Below are 19,953 nucleotides of genomic sequence, written 5' to 3'. Positions count from 1 at the left end.
ACTCAGAATTGCTGGCTGTCATGCTGAGCTGGGTATTGCACTTATCCCTTATTACTGGGAAGCTAGCTGCATATTTTAGACAAGGGCATGAGTGGAAATAAGACTTCTCATCCAACTATGATCTCCTTTTGCCACACAACAAAGTTTTATTGAATCTTGCCCAGTTTTGGTCATGCCTGAGGAGACACATAGAGTAAGAAAAAGTGAAACTGAACTTCTAGCAGAGTGTCATGGGAGAGTTGGCTATTATGTAACTAAACCAAAATAATGATGCTATAATTTTGTGCTTTTGTGACTGACTTCTTTACACCAGTTTATAAATGCTAAAGTTACCCTCTATGCGTACTCTTTTATACTCCACTCATCACTTAAGAAATACAGGAGAAGAAATGTGTTTTATTAATTTAGTCCCTAATGTTGTTATTACAGGCTTAGATACATATTTTGTAAATATTTTTAGCTCTGTTTCCTCTTATTGTCTCCACTTGCTTTCTCCTGTCCTGATTTTGCATGGTCTTAGCCAAAGAGTAACAGATGTCCCACTGATTACTAATGTAGAAGAACCGAATTTACTCTTGGAAGTCTTCAGAGAACAAAAGGGAAGTCCTCTGAATAATTCAGGCTTCCTTGTCTCTTTTCCATTACTCAATCTGTGCTTTTGTTTTTCTCTTTAGATCCCCGTGCTCCTTAAAATCATCTTTTTCTCACTATTTTCAGAATCCTCTGAAAGTGTTTTCTCCCAGCAACCTAAGCGGGTTTAGACTAGCTTTCAATGGACCAAACCTAGGAGATACGGAGCATGCAAACTTTTCCTTTAAATGTGTCATGCTTCTGTCAGGTTCAGCCCCCTGTTGTTAACCTCGGAAACTGTTTCTCTTTGTAAATGTCACCCTACAAGAGTCTTCACGAGTATATAGCTGAGAAAACTGGCATATTTAATACTGAGCAGATTTTTTTTTTTTCCTGAAGTAAATTATTTCTATTTATAAATTACCCTCTGGTATCCTGTAAAAGTTCTGAGCTTGTGGAGTTGTTCTGGAAGCACACAAGCTTTGTGCAAATTGAAAACAAGGTTTCTGGCTTGACTTTCAGGTAGGCAGAAAGGAAAAACAGGTCACGTGGTTAACAGCAGACACCCGGAAGTTTGTTTTTGGTTTTTTTTTTTTTTTCTGAAGTCTCCCCGTGACTAGTTTAGATCTTATCTCTTTTATACTGATGTTCTCATTTTATTTTGTCTTTCTTCTCATCATCTCTTGGTTCCAGAAATAGCTAACATCCACCGTTCATTTTGATTACAAACATACTTGGGTACTTTTCAGCTTAAAAATATATTTACGTCTATATGTAAAAAAACCCAACTGATTATCCTAATTTCAGTTTGTTACACTGTATACATTCGGCTGAGTTCCACGGACAACATCTAAAGAAATTTCATGTTTTCATATAGAGTTCTGGCATCTATGCCTGTTTTCCTGCCAGATGTTTTGAGTTAACACAGGTCTGCCACTCAAAACCCCCTGGTTCTACCATCAGTACATCCCTCGGGCAGAATAATAGTCACTTTGTACCTGACATAGATGTTTGTAAGAATTACAGCTTGAGAGTTTACATATACACTCTAAGATACCATGGTGAAAGCAGGTTGAAAGATAATGCAAGGTCATTATCGCAGAACATAGAAGGCTAATAATAATGAAGACTTTTTAGTTCATTGTTAAACAATATTTTTGAGTTGATTAATTTTAGCTGTTGTCTGCTTTGCATTAAAAAATAAATAAATCAATAAATAAATAAACATTCAAGGAGAATTACTGTAGGGAATAGGAGCAGTATGTCTTGGAGCACCATTATTGTGACGGCTTGGGTTTCCCATACCACACCACAATTTTAGTTCTGCGTGAACAGGGCTTTCAAGGGCTCTCAGCCTCTCCAAAAGGTACTTCATGGCTCTGTTCACTTTTAAAAATACAGACTGCTCTGATTTTGGCTAATTCTTTTCTCTGGCGCAGCTGAATTATTTTATAGTACACAAACCTTCCCACACTTCAGCTCACATCTCTGGCAATGCAACCAACCCCTGCTCCTACAGAGCCAGAGTGCATGGAAGGCAGCCATGCAGCTGACTTAGGTTGATTTGAAAGATGGTGATCAGAGACAGCAGAGTCCTCCAAAACGGGAAGCTCTCAAATGGGGCCATAGCCACTGCACATGACTGACCTTTCCATTCATTCCTTCTGGTCTCTGCTAATAGCAGCCCGACCTTCACAAAACATGCTTCCAAAAAAGCTTGGGCTAAGTGGAGAGGAAAAACATTTTGCCTTATGTGTGCAAGCCTTTTGCCTTAGGTGTTCCTCTTCCATTCAGAGATCCATAAGGTTTACTTCTTTCTTTGCTACACGTTCTGTTTCTCTTTCAAGTACTTACCAGACTGGAACACCAGGTAAATCCTCGATACACTTAGCCCATGCTATCTGATGTGCATTCATGAATTTCCATACTGATATTGCTATCCTTTATCCTAGCTACCTTTTTAGTCTCTTGCTTCCGCAATACAGAATGACAGAATTGTAGGGGTTGGAAGGGACCTCAAGAGATCATCGGGTTCAACCCCCCTGCCAAAGCAGGTTCCTTAGAGCAGGCTGCCCAGGTAGGCGTCCAGACGGGTCTTGAATATCTCCAGAGAAGGAGACCCCACAACCTCCCTGGGCAGCCTGTTCCAGTGCTCTGTCACCCTCACCGTGAAGAAGTTCTTTTGCATGTTGGTGTGGAACTTGCTGTGATCCATTTTGTGGCCATTGCCCCTTGTCCTGTCCCCACAAACCACCGAAAAGAGGTTGGCCAAATCTCTCTGTCTCCCACGCTTCAGGTATTTGTAAACATTAATAAGATCCCCTCTCAGTCTTCTTTTCTCCAGGCTGAACAGACCCAGGTCTTTCAACATTTCCTCATAGGAGAGATGCTCCAGGCCCCATATCATCTTTGTTGCCCTCCACTGGACTCTTTCCAGGAGATCCCTGTTTTTTTTGTACCGGGGAGCCCAGAACTGCACACAGTACTCCAGGTGAGGCCTGACCAGGGCAGAATAGAGGGGCAGGATCGCCTCCCTTGACCTGCTGGCCACGCTCCTTTTTATGCACGCCAGGGTCCCATTGGCTTTCTTGGCCACCAGGGCACACTGCTGTCTCATGGTCAACCTGTCGTCCACCAGGACCCCCAGGTCCAAAAAGATATATATTTTAAGAAGCAGAGCCTCAAAAAATTCCACTACACTCGTGCTTGTTCCTCTCCACAGAAATCTTTAGTGAAAGGCGAAAGATTTATACGATCTGAAGAGAAGCCAGAGATACACATATGATAATAACGTGAAATGTGAACATCCTTGGGTTTGTTTTGTTTTGTTTTGTTTATCGTCTGAGTTATACATAACAAACAACATGAACTCAAAGGGATAACTTTCTTGATGATCTGTTGTCTGTTAAGTGCTGTCTGTAAAAAAGGTCAGAGTATTTCTGTAGGCTACAATACTTCTTCCTGCAGGTCTTGTCACTGATACGTCTCACCAAAAGTATAGTGCAACAATATCATGATGCCAATATTTTAACCCCATTTCTTCACTACACATTCTTTTTCTTAAATAAAACAGTTCACATCCTAAGAAAGATTCACATTAGAGTATCAGTTAAGTTTAGATTATGTTAAACTTAGCCTAAATAGATAAGGTCAAAGTCTAGAAAATAGGGCTTTAGACCATGATCCGGGAGAGCTTTTGTGAAATGTTTTCGTGACCTAAATGGGATTATTTGGGTATTTAATCTTAAGTGTAAAAGCTTTGCCGAACTAGAGCACTGTTTAACCATAATACCTCTCTTGCTTTTATAGACTTAAAGGGAAATATGGGAAAGCTAAAGAAAACAACCTCAAACAAGATCTGTGCAACTTCTTTGGTATATAAATATCCCTAGACAGAGGAGAGAGACAACCAGAAGCACCACTTGAGAAATGGAATTCAAGGCAAATGTGAGTAAAAGCCTTCTCTTGAAAGCTTGCACAGAAAACTTTAGAATACATTTAAGACAGAGATATTTGTCACATTTCTTATTAACATTAAATCCCCAAAGCCTATTAGAGAATAAAGACAGTTTTTTTTTTTTTTTTGATCAATTTTAGTATTACAAGCCTCAAAAATCCTGCCATTCCCAACTAAGGCTTAAGCATTAAGGCTTTCTCATACGCACAAAGTATCCGTAAAGAAAGGAGTTACTGCCATCCTAGTATTCTGTAGCGATGGGCTCTACATTTTCAGTGTGATAATTCTGAATAATTTTTACACTCCCCTGGACCCGTAAAACTGGAAGGTTGTTGTTGTGATGCTTTACTCATGTGGACACCTCTCTGTTTTCTTTCCCACATCGTTTTTCGTGGTATTACCATCTTTTATTCCTAGTTTCAGAGAGCAAGACTTAAGTCTTCTCTAATCCATAGACACCCATAGTACTTTTTCCTAAATAATTTCCTTAAATAATTTTCCTTAAATAATTTCCTATACTATTTTTCAGTTTTGAGAACAATGAGTGTAGTTTCTTCTTGCATTTACTGTAGGTAATCTCAGTGTGGAGAGAAAAAAACAACAACAACAAAAAAAAAGAAGAGAACTGGTTCACAATTTTTTACTTTTGACAACCTTGGAAGAACAAGCAAATCCAAAGCTATAGTTCACACTTCTTAGTGTTTTATGTTTTAAATTATGTCCTAGATTATGTTATGCTTTAAATCCATGTCCCAGCAGATATCATAGCCTGATTATTCAATCAGCATTTTGAAATCCTTGCTCTACTGAAATGATAAAGTTACAGTATAACTTACAAGAAATATTCTGGCAGTCTTTTCTGTCCGTATCTGACCCAGCCCCCATTGTTGCTCTAGGTAAACTCTCATCTTATTTCAGAAGTCAGTGTAATTCTCATTCCTGGCAGGATGATCTATGTTCTGTCTACCAAACAGAAGCAAGTGTACAGACAACAAGCTAAATTTTTTGGGGGGGAAAAAACAAAAAAGGAAGGGAAATGCTCTTTCTAAAGAGAAGAAGGGAAATTCTAAGTCCCTTTTACACAGAGCAATTTCATACCTTTGTCTCTCTGTTGCAAGAGGAGGCTGCTAGATTGCATGTTGTCTAGAGAGCCAACAGCTGGAGGAAACTTTTGCAGTGGTTTATAAAACAACGAGGAGAACGAAAGAGGTGAATAAGGAATGGCTGTGAGCTGCCCTGAACTACAGGGCATCCAACAAGACTCTCAAGTGGCTATATCAAACCACACAAAAGGAGCATTTCTTCACGCAACACAGCACAGTTCAAATGGTCAAGGCCATGAGCCTTTCCATGGCATCTTGTGAATGCTGTTTGTAGAGGTTCACAACCCTCCTGGAGGATGCGCGGGGCGGGGGGGAAATGAAGAAAATCACATTTGGAAGCTATTAAACACCAAACAGCACTTGTGGCTTAGGAAATTCCCAAGCTATAAATTGCTAGAAGCAACTCTACTGCGGGAAAGGATCAGTTTATAACTGTCCCGCTCTTCCCGAGGGGTCTGCTGTCAGTCACTGCTCAGACCATCACGCAGGGCTGAAAGTACCTTTGGTCTGATCCAGTACAGGGAAAATAATATTCTTGTGCCAAATAAGTGATGCATGCAGTGTTTGGTAGTAAAATCTATGATATACCATGTTTCGTCATTCAAAGGACCACCTTAAGTGAAGTTTGATATGTTTCTCAGCATGTAAAACATTCAATGAAGGAAAGAACATGGGGTACAGAACAGTTAGTTAATTTGGGACTAAATCACAGCTCTCCAATAATTCTGCAGAAATATAGTATATGAGGTGGGTGTTTGGCATTAGATATTTACAAAGATGTTTACCTAGAAAAGACCCAGTTTTCTTATTGGTGACTTAGATTCCCTGTTAAGTATGTTTCTTCATAAAATAACGTCATACTAAGAACTCTAGTCTGTGTGTTTTTAAATGGCTAGAAATATTTATGAATCAAGTGATTTCTCTTGCAAGTCTCAAGCATCTAGCATTTGCAGTTTATTTGCATATACAAGCATTGATATCTTCCTTGGAAAATTACAGGACGCCATGGATATATATATATATATATAAGATATTATAAGAAAAAGCATTCAAGATTTTGAATGTCTGAAACAGTGAAGCAGTCCCTCTCACTAATGAGTTCTTAAAACTGAAATCAAAGTCTCATGACAGCTGATAGTTTCACAGAATACTCTGAGGGAAATAGGGGGAAATGAAGGAAATGGGTTATATGCTGTAGAGTATACGTAAGTATATAAGGCAGTAACCAGATACCTATGATTGCAGAACCAAAATAAACACTAAGTTCATAAGTTTTATAAGGCTTTGTGTACATCACAGTTAACAGTGAAAAAACCAAGACCAGGGCACTTAAAGCACTGCCGTTGCTGATGCCAGTGTATCTAGATATGAATAACACATTGTACTGTTTTTCAAAATTACAGGAATTTGTAGACATCAGAATTTGTAAAAACAGAATAAAATTGAAGCTCATTCTTTTAGAGAAGAGAGGAAACATTTTTAATAATGACTTTGTGTCATCAGCTTAGAACATGTACAAGTTGTTGGCCTGCAGATGAAATTTGCTATGGAGACAGAGCGAGCGAGACACAGACCACATAAGTATGTACAGTATGTTATTCTTATTCATTCCAAGGGCTGTAATTCAGCAAAGGTTTTCAGCCTGTTCTTTTAACTTAATAAATAGACCCACTCCATCCTCTTCGTCCTTCTGTGCAAGAATAAAGGGCCGATGGTGATTTATTTCATTTATTTTCTTTGTTTCCAACCAACAGTCTTTGGTTAGATGATGTACAGGTGAGAATATGGAAATGTTCAGCCCCTGCAGCATTCACAGTTGTATAACCCAGCTCCAAAAAGTAGTTTAAGCTGTAATGTTAGTCAGCCACTCCTTGATTTCATGCCCTGAACATTCCTCAACATAGTTCGGAGTCCTGTTGTGTTTCCGTACATTTGATCAGTACATTTTTGCTTTAAAACTTTTATCTAATCTGCCTGAGGAGATGGCATTGAATTGGCTGTTTTTCTTCTTTATGTCATGTCCATGTTTTAAAATTAGGTTCTTTTCTTTTGAGAGGCTGACATAAGTCTTACAGCTAGCTGAGATTGTTAATGCTGAGTTGTGACAACAGCTATTTTTTAAGAAAATAGGTTTTGCATAGTCTGCCATTCCCCACTATTTCTATATTCTCTTATCCCACTGTCCAGCCATCATCTCACCGTTACCTCTGGCTTTAAAATTGCTTAAATCTGCTCCCAACCTACTCATGCTTACTGTATGGCTGCTCGTGGTCAATATCAGAAGTCAGATGAGGGATCTTCTTTCATTTTCTGTTATTTGCTGTTTAATGCTTTGCTTTATCACCCCTCAGATTAGTTCATGTCTTTTTTACCCCATTATGATGCTTTGGAAAAGAAGTACCTGTGTAATAATGTGTAACATTTATTAACTTTTAATTCTTGATTCCTGGACCATGAAGTGTGTATCTGTGTGTATTTTATAAACAGCTCTTACTTATATTAGCAATCATAAATACCTACTGAGATGGTCTCTGTCATAAATCATGCATTTACCAAAATCTTATTCCTTGGACTTCCTTGTGGAGGATTATTCTGTAACAAAGCAAGAAACACTGATTCAGGGGGCAATACTATTTACCAAAGCTAAGTGTTGTATTTTTATCTACTGGCTTCTACAACACAGAGCTCTACAAAAAGTTCAGGATAAAATCTAATGCTACCCACGCCATCAGGAAATATATTTTCCCTTAGGTAGCATCTCACATCCCCTAAGAAAACATGTGGGCTAAGAACTACAATCCTATAAGACCACATCATGTTGCCTTAAATTCATCAACAGCAGACCTAATTTAACTGTTTATATTTATAGGATATGTGGACTTGTAATGTAGTCCTATTACTTAGAGACTTTGAGTCTTGATTTCTAAATCAACATCTTTTAGAAATCTTTTAAGTTAGTAAATGTGTTCCTTGCCAAACCAAGTAGCAGCAGCAGCTGTTTCCTTTTGTATTCAACATTGACAAGCCACCTCTCAGTCTGTATAGAAGACACTTCTACACCATGAGTTACCATCGTCTGTAGCTACTCACAGCTGCAGAATGGCCCCATCTGAGAAGGATGAATTTGCACAGACGACTTCTAGTTCAGAATCTGCTCTGCAGATGGCCCAATGGTGGCACAGAAATTGAAAACTGGCAGTTGTATGTTAGGATCAGCGAAAAAAAAAAAAAACATTTATCATCTCTGGTGAAGATTACTGTTCTTGCCAGCAGCATATGGTGTCGTAATTAGATGTTATAAAGCTTGTGTGTGGAAAAATGCTACCAGACTTCTGCTTTACAGTACAGTGAAAAAAAAGTAGCAAGTAGGAAGTTTTGATCTAGGAGCAAGTGCAACACTTTATTCACAGGTTCTTCAACTTTCTGAAACCTTTCAGAGAGGCATCCGTATCTAGTGATATATGCTTAACGATGAGATGCTTCAGTGTGCTTAAGCAGGAAGGGAATTTTCAGACGAACAAAACATCAGGGGCCCAGTTTGAATTAGAGCATATTTACCTAAAAATATATTACTGTTAGAGTAGTGTAACATTGCTCACGCTTTTTTGCTGTCTACTCGTGGCCTTCAAACTTTGATTGCTTTCACCCAAGTGCGATGTTTCATCTTCACATACAGATACGTGCCAGGCAGAGCCAATCTTAAGTGTTAGCCAGCTCCCATCTGCATATGGTAGTGGATAAGACTACTCAGATCAGGAGACAAACTAAGATTGAAGTCATTTTATCTGGAAAAAAAAAATCAAAATCCTTTAACAAAAATTACAACATTGATTATTTGAAATGAAAAACATCAAAAGTAAACATTAGCCCATTTCCCAGTGTTCAGGTAGGCACATTTTTTTGGGGGGGGGAGCAAAATATATATCAAGCAAAAGACAAACTTACATCTACCATGTATTAGGGCCTGAGGTGATTAAAAAGGTGGATTCTAAACCAGGCCATGAGGACACGAGTGGCCATCCAGAGTGGAGATGTCAGTCAGACTAGTATAGTTGCTCAAGAGCAGCATTAAAACAATTAAGTTAAATGTAAGCAGTTTAATTTGATTTCATACTCTAAATATAAATAGTCTGCAGAAAATTCGACTGTAAGGTCTTCTGACAGTTTTTAATTTGTTTTCTTGGTATGCTACAAATAAGCACAGAAACAAACATTTAAATAGAATGTGGCGTTAGTAGATTAGCAAAGGATTATTTCGACAGGTCTTCGCATATTGCTATAGTAGTATGCTACAAGTATACGTTTCTAACAAAAGTAGAAAAATGAAGGGTAGCATTGCATTTATATATAGTAGGAAGTGAACCATCACAAAATACGAACCAGAATACTTAAAAATGAATAAGTTGATGTGTCATGCTGTTATCCATTGTTCCATCCCTGGCATACAGGGAGGGAAATACTGGGTTTGCTAAATGTTGTAGTCAAAACAGCTCTCTGGTTTGGCGTGCCTGTAGATATTGCCTACTGCTCTGGATGCCTTCAAATGCTGTGTCAACAGTTCATAATCCTGTATGGAGAATTACTCCTCTCTTTTATACAAATTGATTATTTTCCAAATAAGCTCATCTTTAGTTACCATTTTAATAAAAAGACACCTCTCTTGAGTATACTCAAAATAATCTTGGAAACTAGAAGTGGAAAGGACTTATTAGGTCATCTAGTTTATCCATCTGCCAGTGCATGATTTTGCCCTACAGTGCACTTTGTAATTCTTGGTACAATGTCATTTTAGGTGCACAAAGAGAAGCAAGTTTTATCAGTTTAGAAAGAAAATCTGTGGACAGAGGTTTCTCATTTGCAAGTTTTGTGTGTCTTAACCTCAATGAGCATAAAGACTGAAAGGTTTTGCATGTTCTCCTTTCAGACCAAGACCACAACCAGTATTTTTGTCTCAATTACATTGAAACTAAATAATAATAAATGTTTGAAGCTATTCCTCCATCGTTCATCTAATTTGTTTGCATCAGAACTTTCATACTATAATATCTAGGTTGTAAAATGGAGCAAAGGGTAAAATTAACAATATAAGCTGTTCAAAAATATGAAGATTTCTCTCTTCTTTCCAGTAGAGTTTTTATTGATGCAGTCCCTAGACCAGAGCTTTTATTGTCTTCAAGAAGATGTAGGGTTGCAATGATGAGGCTCTGTGGAACATCTCCCACACTATCTCAGCCCTGGTTCATCTTTGTTTTCCAGCACAAAGAATGATGCTTTTTGGATTTTGATTGATTTGCAATTACCTTGTTCCTATCAGTGGAATCTTGTTGAGATTGTCATTGAATCAGGCTCCGGCAAACACTTTTGTCATGGTAGCAAGGTACAAGGTAGACAGGGATCTTCAGAAGAGCCATCATACAACTGCCAGTTTGCTCTGGTTTTTACGATTCTTTTGGAATTAAGTCTTCTAGATAGTCAAAGATTAACATATTTTCCTACCTAGCTGTACTTAGTGGGTGCAAAGTTTCCACTGATATGCTTACAAAGCATAGACATAGACGACACAAAAAAACATAAATGCTGTGATATATTTGCATCTACATACATATCTAAGGTCTGTTTTTTCAACTGCCCCACTGACACTAGGTTATTTCTGTAAATAACTGTTCTGTGTCTTTATTTGGGAGTTCTGAGCAACTTTTTGTTGTTTCAAGACTCAGGAAATAAGATTGCAGAAGCTGTTCTTCTCTAATTTTTGTTGTTTTTTTGGAATGTATCCACTAAAATAGTTGCCTAAAAATTTGGACAAGTGTTGCTAACAATTAACACCTTGTATTTAGTATTTCAGTTCTCTTTGCTGTAAAAGTCTTGGAGGAGAAAAATAGTTCTAACATGCAAAGCGCAGCTACAGAACTGAATACAGTTTCTGTGCAGTTAGAATATGCATTAAATGTCAAATATGTTTATACCAAAATATACTTTATATACAGAAGTAATTGTTTGCTATATATATAAACACAGTATTCCCACAAGAAGTTACATTTTGAATTCAGATTCTTAAAAGCTCTCCTAACGCTAATTTCTACGCAGGCTTGTTTGCTTTGTCTCCATGAAAGCAAGTGAAACATCCAGCAGCAGGATCTGAGTGGTACCCACCTCAAAATTCCTTGTTAGTCTTGAAGAACTTTTACACACAAAGTGGGAAGCATTTATTCAAATAATTCCACTGAATCAATAATGAAGTAATGTTGAACTTTGATCTTTTAATATGTTAGTTATAATAAATATATATATTTGAAATAGGATATAAATCTAAAACATCAAACGGTAAAAAAAAAAAAGCCATTCATTCAGAACTGATTAATTTTATTCTGCAGCTGAAGCTTGTTTGCCCCACATTATTTAGAACAAGCATTTAGTAATCATTAAAACGTAGAAAGTTACTGACAGCTTAGGAGTTTTCTAGAAATAATAAGTCAACTGTTCATTTTTTCCCAGGCTGTTACAGATTTTATTGCTATCTAATCTAATGTCCAGAAACCCATTGTAAACACAGACTGATGTAAAGTAAACACTGAAGCCTCGGTATCAGATAAACAGAACACTGACGATTCAAATTTTTTTCCACACAAGTCTTCCCAACTTAATTCACAGCAAACTTTCCGTATGTATCAATTTCCACGGGACTTCATAAACTTTACATTGTTGGTTTTTGGGTTTTGTTTTTTTGATGGAGTCTACAATTTTGCTGGCTACGCTGGGGGTTTGAAGGCACTGCATGCTTTCAGTAGATGTGAATTCAGAAAACAAATGCAGCATTGTGTATAATGACAAAATGTGGAAATAATACAGAGGTCAAGAAGAAAATACTTTCTTCTTTTTCTTCTTCCAGAAGAAAAAATGTTTTAACTTTTGTGTGATTTTTCTGTATGATTTTTGTGAAACTTTTGTACTTCTCTGACATTAACTTCCACAAGAGAGAGGTGTATTAGTGGAATCTTTCAGAGACCTGCAGAAAATTGTGTCTAAAGACAGCCTTTTTGATAAATGTCATGAAAGCTAAGGAGGAAAAAAAAAAGCTAAAAGCTTGGAAGGTGGTATATAATGAGCTAGATAAAGGTGCTAAAAGGGTATTTGATAATTAACACTGGAGAGAAAGACAACGGAATGTTTCATGGAGAAAAAAAAAGATATTGATGAAGATATTATTTGATGATTATGGTTTTAGGGAAGACCAAAGTAATAAAAGTGCAAAACCAAAACCAGAGCAGTTGAGACTACCTTTATGTCTAGATACTGCTATGGATGTTATTAGGCATTAAGAGTTTTTATGCAGAGTAAACAAATTCATACTTCTTTATCTGCCAGCACAGGCAAAAACTAATTTTGTAGATGCAATATAGATATCTAGTTACTTGTTGTTGTTTTTTTAAGCTCACTCAGAAGACAGTCAACCATGGTCTGAAAATTTCTAATTAGAAAATACCAGGGATATTTTTATTGAAAGGCTTGCAGGAAATGGTGCATTAGTGGTATTTTCTTAAAAACTATCAGTTACATTTCTACATGAGTTATCTGAATAGAAAATATAAAATAAGAATACTGAAGGCAGAAATAAAAAAGGACAGGGAGCAGGTCAGAGGTGCAAAACTCAGCCTGGAATGGAAAAGGCAGATGTGGATGGGATAAAGGAACTGTGATCCAAACATTCCAGAGAAATGCGCAATAGCTTGTGCAAACACTCCCCTCAATAATTAGTGCCCAGTTTTGCATGTTCTGGGGATCAGAGGGATTTTCAAAGTGGAGAATACAACAAAATTCAACCCTGGTGCCAATTCCTTACCTCTTTCACCCTGACTGGAGTTAGGCATTCCATAACTAATCAATCAAGATATTAATTTAATATTTTCAAGTAAGCTAGTTTCTACCTATTGCATAATGTCAAAGTTTCTGCAAATTACTGCTGTCCCAGACATTAAACAGGAAGTCAGTCAGTGCTGTGTCTGCAGCTCCTTACAGGGAAGGCACAGAAGTTCAAAATTCATAGCCAATATCCAAAATACCAACTTACCCAAGCAGGTTAGAATAATCCCTGAGTCTATGCACATTATTTTTGCTCCTCATAAATTTATCCCCACCCCCCAAAAAAAGCAAAGTATCAAAGAAGCTTTTAAATAAGCTTGTGTCCTTCAGGAAGATCATACGCAGAGAAACAGACAGATATTTGCTTATATGAGGGAACGGGTGGAAGGTTAGCAGACAGATCCATATCTCTGTGCTTCTGCTGCAGCAATGTCTGAAGAAATTGGCTGATCATTTTGTGGGTGGTTCTTTTGCTTTGCAAAGTCTCAGCTGAATAGCTACAGCTCTATCCAGCCCCTCTGCTTCCCAAAGTACACAGAGAATTGAGGAATAACTAACAACTGTGAAAATAACTCGGACATCCAAATATGCTATGCGAGGCCGTCATCTCATGAGACAGGCCAAGCCTTTGAAAAGAAAGGCCAGTTTATAATAAAATATATTATATAAAAATATGTCATTTAAAATATATCCAAGAATATATATAAAAAAAAAAAAACAACTAATAAGAACAAGTACGCCTTAAAGAAGCTGAATTTCTTGAAATTGCAGCTTTGTGTCATTAGGATAAATAGGATGGGACTTAAAATTTTCAGATAAGAGATTTCAGGATTCAGATATATGAGTCAAAGATAGTTTGGGGAAAAAAAAAAAGATCTGGTCAAAAAGAACAGACTGAAAAGATAAAAATGATCTATGTAGGTTCCTGCAGATTGCAGGAAAAGTGTTATTGTACTTTTCATTAAGAAAATAAATTATTAATCTACTATTCAAATGTATAAACTCAACAGAGTTAAAAACCACACTTGATCAGCAAGGCCTTTCTATTAACTAAATTTTAAAGTATTCAAAACTTCCACATCTCTAAATTTCTGAGAGCACTCAATTACAAAGGTTAAAGGTCCGTGAAGTGTTTTATGTCTCAGGGTTAGCTTGCTCCAGAGGGCATTCTGGAGCACAAGTGGGTCAGTCCTCATATTAATTCTTTCCAGACATCATAAGTTTCATTGTTTCATTTATTAACTTGTCAAAATATCTGACTCTTGCTCAGTTCCGTGGGTGGAGGTGGTTGCGTGCTAAAGCCAATCTTCTGATCTATTGTTGCTGGCTTTGCCCCACAAGCTTGGAGGCAGGTTGCCCCAGTAGAATGGCTCCTGCCCAGCTCCACTTTAGAAATGCTCCAGGGGCTTTGGTGGGGCTGAGGCAAGGGCAGCAGGGCACGGTGTCAGCTCTCTGGCACTTCTGCAGTGGCTTGGTGTACCCTGAGGTCCTGGCTTTCTTCCTTTCATAGCATCCATGGCTCGCATCTCCACATCTGCCTGCACAACTGTCTCTTCTGCTTCCTACCAAAATCTAGGAGTTCTCCCTTTTCCTGGCCATTCCAGCAAGACCTCCTTGTGCCTTGCTCATTCACTCCTTCAGTAGCTGCTGCTGTCTGTATGTTTTGGTGGCTCTCATAAGTTGTGTTCGAAGGGAGAACAAAAAGGCAGAAGTCCCCCATTAACTGTACAGAGGTTAGATGGTAACCCACTGCAGACAAGCATGCTTTCATAGATGTACAGCTGTCTAAATACAAAGTTCACTAGCAAAAATATTGCAAATATTAATTGTAATGTGTGAATATGTCACGTGTGAGAGGAGCATTTCGTAATATTCATTTTACAATATATCACATGAGAGGAGTGTTTTACAATACCTATGGTCTGATAATTCCAAGGTGTCCCTAAAAACAGATATTTCTTTTATCTGAATTTATCACTAAAATCACAAAACGTGAGTAGTTAATTTGAATTTGACCCTATGCTCCCAGGAAAAGACAAAGAACAAATAGTACAAGCCCTGTGGGGCAATCTTTTCTGTTCGTGCTGGAGATGGATTGGCAGTGAAATAGCAGGACAGAAGGAATCTCTGATTTAGATGTCCTTCAATTTTTATTGTGTTAAGTAGCAAAATAAATAGATAAATAAACATGATTGCAATGACTGTGAAACACTGAAAGGTTAAAAGAAAGAGCGGCTTCTAGCTTTTAATTCCCTCAAGATAGCTGAGACACTGCAGGGTCAGCCAAGAAGTGACTTGCTGATGCCACGCATCAAAATTGTGCCTCGCTGGCTGGCTGTGGTGTTGCTTTGTGCCTCTCTGGGGACAGGGCCTGAGGCATTGGGAGAGCTGGCCCTTTGTCTGGCACAAGTCTGGATAGCTTGTGTTAAACCCTGGTGTTGGGTTTTTTTCCATTTCTCCAACTTGGCTCCAGATGTGCAGTGAGGTGCTTTGTTAAACGACTGATGTGTAAAATGAGTGAGAACAAGGTCTAGAACAGAAAATGCAGCGCGTGCAAACAGCAGGTATGTACTCAGCCAGATGCTGGTGGGCGCCGTGTCTTTTGCAAGTGGCCACAGATTCCTACTGTTGGAAATAAGGCAATACGTATAGGGGTCATATCTGTATCTCCTAGTATCTCAATGCTCTCTAGAGACAAATTAATAGTAACTTTTAAGATTTTTTTTTTTTCCTGGCAGGGCACAGCTTGGATGGGCTTAAGCCTGTATTGCCAAGGAGACCAGGCCAGCCTAGATACAGTCAGTGTAACATTTGGGAAATCTAAAGTGTTTCATTGATAAGGAATGTGGTAAGTCTGTTCGTATTGACGTGGTAGGGCTGTGGTGTTTATACCGTGTTTGACACGTTCAGGAGTCTGGCTTATATGTTGTGCAGCTCATTGAAAATAATACATTTCATTTAAAGATTGCAGAACAGTGTCTTTGCATCTTCTTTTATATCCCACATCACTTCCCACAGCCGTTCCTGGAGTGTTAAGGATTATTCTACAGTGAGAGAATATTATTTCATGTGCTGTTTTTTCATGACTCTTTCGCAGAAACACAAAATAGGGCAAGATTCTTCTTGATATATAATTTCTTTCCATAAATCATTTCATTAAAAAGACCCTGATGTCTCTCTAAATGTAACTCATATCTACTTTAAGGTGAGGTAACGCTTGCATAGTGAGCATCTATATGTGTTGGTCTTCTAATTTACTCTGAAAAGAATGTGTTCAGAATTTCCTTTCAGCTTGAAGCCTACCAGAAGCTCAGCTCTTAATAGAAGTTCAATCAGACACAGTGCTTCTAAGGAGGCCTAATAACTATCTTTCTCTTTTGAGGGGTAATTAGCTCTGCACCAAATAGACTAAAACTGGCTTGCTCATTGTCTTCCAAAATAGCCAATGCGCTAGGTCCAGAGGAAAATTGGTGCACATTGTTAGGCTGATAATATGAGAAGTTATTCAAGGACAAATTCTTTTAATTTTTATGATTTGATTTTTTTTTTTACTCTGCCTAACAGAAATTGCAATCCACATTGCTTGTGTATTTTTACAAGTACTACCTCTCATAAATATTAAAGTATTGCTATGGTCATCTTTGCAGCTTTCCAAAGATAATGATGAGGTGAATTGTACTAATTGTCCCTTGTTGGAAAACAGGGTTTCAAAAAGTTTTTGATGAAAAGCTCTGAAAAAAACACCTCATTCTAACTTTGAGAGGGTTAGTAAATAAATAAAAGATAATGCCTCCTATCTCCCTGCCCAGAGCTTGTGTATTGAATATGTTTGATTTAAATGTATGCTGCTTTTCCACCTATGTGACATTTCATTCACAGGTTAACAAAAAAAGAATATGACCAAATCAGTGGTTAAAAATTTAAATGCTGTATGTCGTCATTAGAAAGCTGCTTTAAGCTAGAATTCAAAAATCCTTTGATCACTAATGGGATGGTGCCAGAATTTTGCAGTTGGCATGCACACATCTTGTCCCACAGGGCATAACTATGTAAGCTTGTCCATGCTATTCTTCCTCATAAGCTGATGGAGAGTATGTTGAAAAATGCAAGTATGCTACAGCCTTCAGTGGCAGTAGTGGCACCCAGGTGGCAAGTTCTCTGGGTTCTTGGTAGCTACCTTAGCACAAACAAAAATAATATAGTAATTAGTGTTCATATCATAATGTCGCCTGCACAGGCTGCAGGTACACTAATTTTATATGGGAGGTACTGCATTCAAAATATTTTAATAGTAACATCCCCAGGTGCCAGGCTTTAAGACCATGCAGTGTAGCTAGTTGTTATTAATTTGTACAAAATTTACCACACAGCTTCCATTTTCTTGATGTTTCTTGATGATGTCTGCACTGGCAGTTGGCTCTGACAAGGTGTGTGACCCGTGCAGGAGTCAGGTACCTGTCCCAAGGGAAGCTGCCAACATGGACAGCAGGGGCAGATCTAACTTTGAGGACACTCAGGACCCTTCCCAGTAGAAGTTCATAAACCTTGCTGTGATCTTTCTTTATCATTAAGTTTTAACAGCGACATGCAGTAACTCCATAACACCGTTTAACGGCAGAGGTAACTATACAATAGTACGAAGGCCTTATTACAGTGATGTAGCATGTAACAACTTGATGGAACATGTGGCAAATTTACCTTTTCCTTTTTTCCACCAAGGTTTCAAGGTGCCATCGTGTGCTGGTGCACCTGCGCCGTAGCCCTCAGCAGGTCCATCATCACCCCCAGAGCCAGGCACGGTGCCACCTGGCTGTGCGTGCGGAGGGTGAGTAAGAGAAAGCTGTGAGGTCGTTGAAAGAGGAATGATGTTTTATTCTGTTTTGCTAGGTAGGAAAAGTAAATATTTCTGTCAATGTTTTCTTCATGATGAAGAACCTTACAGTGTGCTTGTTTTGCATGGTGTTGTTCTCCGAAATCTCTGTTGCACCCAGGCAAATGTGCATGCGCATGCCTGCAGGAGTCAACTACAAAACATTATCTTGAGGTCACCCTTGCTAAAAAGTAATCCAGCAGCTACTGAGAGAAACCACCAGGCGAGCCCCTTTGTTGTTTGTCTCCCTAAGGCAGTGGCCTTGAATCATGAAAATGGAAGGGGACTGCTCTAACTAAAAACAGTCGTGAGGCAAAAATGTCGTCGCCATCTGTACTGATTTTTTTTTTAATCAGCCAGTGAAATCCGTTGATAGATTTTGCATTTCAGTGCCTGATTTAGCTCAGAACGTAAACATCACCAGCTGGACAGCTCTGTCAATTGCACTCAGTTTTCAGAGAGGCTAAGTATTCTTACAGTAATGTTAACTAAATTTTTCTTCAGAAATTTGTTCTACTCTGTTTCTCCGATTAAGAAATGTCTTCAGAAATCCAGCCAAAAGTACAGAAGGTCTGACTGTGGCGATCTGCACTATTTGGACATTAGTAGAAAATTAATGAATCAGCAGCATAATGCTTCAAAAAAAGATTTACTTTTTCACTTGGTGATGGTACAACTCTGATTCCAAAGATATTAAGAGTTTGACAGGAATGCCAGTAATGTTTCTGAGAAACAATGGTAAATGTCACTTGGCTGGTGAGAACCAAAGTTGAGGTATACGGCAATCTTCATGCGCTGTAGCTCAGTAAATATGGCACTGGATCAGGACCAGGATTCTGTCTTCTTTTTTATTTCTAGAAAATATTGTTTCCTTTATGTTGTAGTTTGCCGTTTGCCTTAGCAAAGATTACACTTCCTACTAAAGTTCTCAGAGATCTAGAGATGGCATATGTAAACTATTCTTCATCCTGAAATTTCACTACACTTCCAAAAGAAAATATTTCCTCCAGTTTCTGAGTAGTTGAAGTGGTCATGGGTGATATCTTGAGAGCTTGAAAAATAACAGCATTGCAGTGGTTTTGTTCACAATGACAAAACATAAAGAGGCACAGTAAGGCAGCTTATGGGAAAGATAGTACAATAACAACACTGACCTCCTGACCCTTGTAAATTAGGAAGTGCAATTTCTAAATCAAAAGCAGCACCAGAAACTCTGGGAATGGAAACAGGCTTAATTCTTTGTTGTGCAAAGAAACCGAGATTTCCATAACAGCAGGTCAGATTTTTGGTCCTGTGTACATGTCCATTTGTTTCATAAATTCCAGACAGCTGTGTGCTCAGAGTGGCTTTGGGAACAAGGATAAGTCAGTGGGGAAGTTATGAGGAGAATGGCTGGGGATCTGCACCCTTTCCATGCCAAGGAGACGCAGGGTTCCTCAGAAGACTGAGATCCCTATATTCCTAAATGCTCCCTGAGGAATCTCTTTGCAGTCAAGACCATTCTCTCCTGCAGTGTCTACAGGGTTGTCTTGAACACAGAGTCTGCAGTAAACAATGTATGTTTACCATCAAGGAAGAATGACCCAGACCAGATCTCTAATCTCAAAATAAACACTAACCAGATATAGTGGCATCCATGAAAAGATTCTTTCCACTGCTGCTGCTTTTAATTTTCTGAATGCAAGATTTGTTCAATACTATGGGCCCTGGAACTGATATCTAACAGGAGTTTGGTGGAACATCCTTATGAGGAAAGGCGAGTCATCTGGGGCTGGGAAGGTTGGGATTAATTATATTTTGTTTCAAGGCATACTCTATTTCTTTGCCCCCTTGCAGTCTTTTTTTTTTTTTCCCTGTATAGTTCCACCAGTTTATTCATTGTTCTGCCATTTGAAAAGGGTTGTTCCATACCTTCAAATATTGATTTAATAAATTGAAGTAGGTACTTTTTTGAGTTTTCCAATGTGTGTAGAAAATTAACTGCTGAGAAGAATCCATTCTTATATATAAGATTAAAAAGATTTTGTACTTTAAAGCTATTTATTTTAAAAAGTTAAAAAGCATAATCTCGTATTGTTCCACTAAAAATATAT

The 19,953-nt window shown here is 38.2% G+C and overlaps 1 non-coding gene across 1 annotated transcript; it reads right to left on the bottom strand.

Annotated features, from left to right (window-relative positions):
- Positions 1 to 3,231: 3,231 nt before the first annotated feature.
- Positions 3,232 to 3,346, bottom strand: LOC125182162 (U5 spliceosomal RNA). Its single transcript, XR_007161315.2, has one exon. It is a non-coding gene; the product is annotated as a U5 spliceosomal RNA (small nuclear RNA).
- Positions 3,347 to 19,953: the final 16,607 nt, after the last annotated feature.

Source organism: Anser cygnoides, chromosome 6 (assembly GCF_040182565.1).
Source record: "Anser cygnoides isolate HZ-2024a breed goose chromosome 6, Taihu_goose_T2T_genome, whole genome shotgun sequence".
Classification (NCBI taxonomy): Eukaryota; Metazoa; Chordata; class Aves; order Anseriformes; family Anatidae; genus Anser; species Anser cygnoides.
Note: the sequence above shows the minus strand (reverse complement) of the source record. Positions and strands in the feature narration are given on the sequence as shown.